Below are 3,992 nucleotides of genomic sequence, written 5' to 3'. Positions count from 1 at the left end.
GCAAGCTTGTGCTTTAATTCATAATGTCCTTATAACTGTGTGTGCAGATGCTCCTCATGACACACACACAATACAGAACACATGTCTGAAAGTGGCCTAAGCACTGAGTTTGTGAGCTACTGTTGACAGCTATGAAAAATTCAAGTTATTTGTCACAGCAGCTCGTCCGAGTGTCGTGAAGCAACTACTCCATAGTTTCCAGACACAAACGTCTTTTCCTGCTGGCAGATGATTTCAAAGATCAAGAGCTCAGCGGCCAGCAGTAGCGGAGTTGTTGCACTGGGCACACTGAATGATTGCCAGATGTGATTTTGTGTAATTACTTCAATCTTTTATATAAGCACCGGGTCAAATGTGAGGCGGATTAAAAGGAAATTGGTACTTAAATGTACAAAAGATCACTTATTTGTATGAAACTGGAAAAACTTTGGACTCATGGTTCTTTTTTCAAGTCAAAATATAATAAAACCAAGATCGAATAAAACGTCTTTCATTTTGATGTAACCGAAAGTGAATTTCAGGGGAATATGGTAAAAAGTTCAATCAATAGATATCATCATGAAACTTCCGTAATTGATTACTTACATTAAGACGATTATTCTTTGTATTACAAGTTTTCTGAAAATTTGTTTAAATATGCAAATGATTAATTATCTGCTATTATATACACTATATTAATTTGTATAATTTTCCAGAACTGAAATCTGAACATTGGATGAAGCCAGGCTTAAAATTCTTGATTCATTTTGCTGACATATTAGAGTCAAAGGTTTCTACAAAGGAAAGTTTGGACATTCTTTTTATCACCTCATGAATCAGAAAATACAGTTAGCAGCAATGAGATGGACAATGCAGCAATGATTGCATGCAATAGTCACTGAGGGTAAAATTATCCAATCAGAGGAAACAACAGCATGTCAGTGGCTTTACATGATGACCGATGTACATTTAGGTCAGTATATATTATGTTCATATCATCATCATCATATCATCAAATAAGTTAAACAAGTTGGTACAGAAGCATATGGGAGTGTGATTCCAGGTGTACAATACTTCACTCAGCACTCATGCACAAGCACACAAAAATGCACTCACACACATGCATACACACCTCTGTTTGTACATGCGGTCTGTAAAGTTGTCCAAATCCACATTCTGAGGATCCTCTTGCTGCGCGGCACACCTGAGAGAACGGTGCATTTATCTTGACACACCTTGACACTTCCCCCCCGAGTGCTCATCAGTTTGCCGGCCATGCCTGGATGCTCATCTAGATCCTGGAATACTGTACTTCTGTAGCTGCACTTTTTCTATTTTAGCTGACAAACTGCAGGCCCCGTGTTGCTCGCTCCATCGAGTCTGTGGTTGAGTTTAGTTGCAGAAGTTTCACCAAGCAAAAATCCCTTCAAGGATGTTTAAGAGCCTACAGTTTGCCCTTTCTTGTACCCAAAGCTGATGTCACTGCATTGATCTTGCAGCAACACATAATGAAGAAGGACTTTTCTTGGTGAAGGCTGTTGTGGGGCCACGTCAACAACTAAAAGTGTCATAGTTCAAACTGCTGCACAAAGTAAAGCAGGGGCAACAGCAACACACTGCCAGTGCAAAGAGAGAGTGAAGGGTGTACAAGAGACTGGAGGGTAAAAATACCACAGTGCAAATTAGCAATGAAGAAGTGTTTATGCTTGGAAAACATGGCAAACAGTGCGGCTGTCATGCATATTGCATAACAGTTGCAGATATGGTGAGTTCAATGCAGTCAACCAGTTTACCATAAAGTCATTAAAATTTGTAGAGTGGAATACTGTAAAAGAAAAAAGTCTGAAATGATGTAGTATTTAAACATCAATCTTTAGATGTTCGTTCAATTTCAGTTGAATACAGAGCAACATAGCAGGCATTGGGTCCAACATTACGAGATAAGATGTTTATCTAGTCAGTTGGTTGTTTGAGGTCTTTTGTCATCATAAATCTAGCTTTTCGGCAAAACACTGAAACTGAATCTAAACCGCTTGAACCTCATCAGAAGACATGACATGGTGCTTGTCCTTGAACCTTTCGTATGTCTCATCCCGTGGAGGGAACAGAGCTCTGCAGACACACAGGGGAACATTTCTTTCTTTTATTCTGGGATACTGTACGTCCCAAGGCAAGAGAGAGGACCATAAGAGGGCAGAATCCGTTTTTTAGCAACCTGGATTGAATTACATTGTAATTCCTTGGGTGAGACCCAGCTTCAAGTGCTCCACTTCCCTAGGAGCCAATGGGAGGGAGCAGCTTCATATTTTAATGCACGTTATTGCTGAGTGCTGCCTTTTTTTGAAGAGGGCACGGCTGCACACTTGGCTGGAGAACGTGGAGTCTATCTATTTTTATCTGGGCCCACAGACGGGTTTCTGGATGGTAAAACTGCAGAGCAAACAAGTTGCTGCAATTACGCAAGCAAGCCATGCAGAAAATCTTTTGACAATAATGCAAATTATAATTCCTATGATTTTTTTTTTTTTCCCCCCCAGCGAGATGGGACACCTTACATGAACATGAGAGAGGTATGGAAGGTAGTATGAGGCCATAAGGCTCACATCTGACAGTTAGATTCAACCTGGGATGGTGGCATAATGGGTGGAGTTAGAGACACATTTCAAGGACATTTTGAACTCAATGTCTGATGTTACGTGAAAGTCAACATTTGGTTCAGTACTTCCTTACAGAATTGAATTTTAAACCTTTACTCAAAAACAAAAACATGTTGAAAATATCATCTATCTATCTATCTATCTATCTATCTATCTATCTATCTATCTATCTATCTATCTATCTATCTATCTGTCTGTCTACCTGCCTGCCTGCCTGTCTGTCTGTCTGTCTGTCTGTCTGTCTGTCTGTCTGTCTGTGCATTCTGAAACAAAAAAATCCTCATTATATATCATGATACATGACAAACATGCCTCTGTGTGGGCTGCAGGACTAATAATGGTACTCTAGCGCCCTCAAGTGGAGGATAAAGGAAATTACCCATACCCACAGATATGTGACAGATCATTAAAAAGCACTTTATGGGGGATAGTTTTTGGTTTAATCAAGAAAGATGGATTAAAATTGATAAATAATTTATGAAATATGAAAATAGCAAGTGAGCGACTTTTGTCTGAATCAAAAATTAAAGCTATGAAATCATCATTTTGGCATTTATTCTCACTATTAAAGAATAAAAACGTTGGAATACAAAGTTTGTCACCCAAAAAATTATCTCTTGATGGGAACTTAGATTAATAAATGGTATTTAACACACAGAACATCTCAGAAATACAGTTTTCAACCAGCATCCAGCATGAAGGCATACATTAAAATGAGTAATATCCAAGTAAAAAGTCTTTCACAAAAATAAAGTCTTCTTGTTTTGTTTTTGAGTAAGCTTTGAAAATAAAGTTGCAAGATGAAAAATCTAATTGAGTTAGAGTGCAGATCTTTAGAAAATATAACAATTCAAAGTACTTTAAATGCCTACAAGAGTTAATAACAGCTTGTATCTGGGAATTTGGTTTACATGTTATTTTTTGACTAAAACTTGAGCTATATAATAAATGAAATAAAGAAATTAATTGATTATATTTCATTTAATGAAATTTTAATTTATATATTATCATTTGATCTTCTCTTCCCAATGATTTTCCTTTTTACTGAAAGTTTCGATGATCAGTGAATAGATGAAGTAAACTGTTGAAGGTAAGGAAGTAATACACAGGTCTACAGTAATCTACATACACAGGCTACTTACATAATGAAAACATTTATAAACCACCTGTGCATTAATTAGTGCAGTGTTGCTAGTTATTTAATTTCCAATAAAACCACGTTGAAGAAAAAAAATATTTTTATAATGTATGTAGTATACTTTCATGAAAGATAAATAGGTTAATACACTGTGAGTTTGCTCCTATTCAAGCAACGCCTACTTCCGGATACAAACTGTACAACGCATGCGCAAACTT

The sequence above is a fragment of the Chaetodon auriga genome, chromosome 9, assembly GCF_051107435.1.
Source record: "Chaetodon auriga isolate fChaAug3 chromosome 9, fChaAug3.hap1, whole genome shotgun sequence".
Lineage (NCBI taxonomy): Eukaryota > Metazoa > Chordata > Actinopteri > Chaetodontiformes > Chaetodontidae > Chaetodon > Chaetodon auriga.
The sequence above is the reverse complement of the archived record's forward strand: the minus strand, read 5'-3'. Positions refer to the sequence as shown.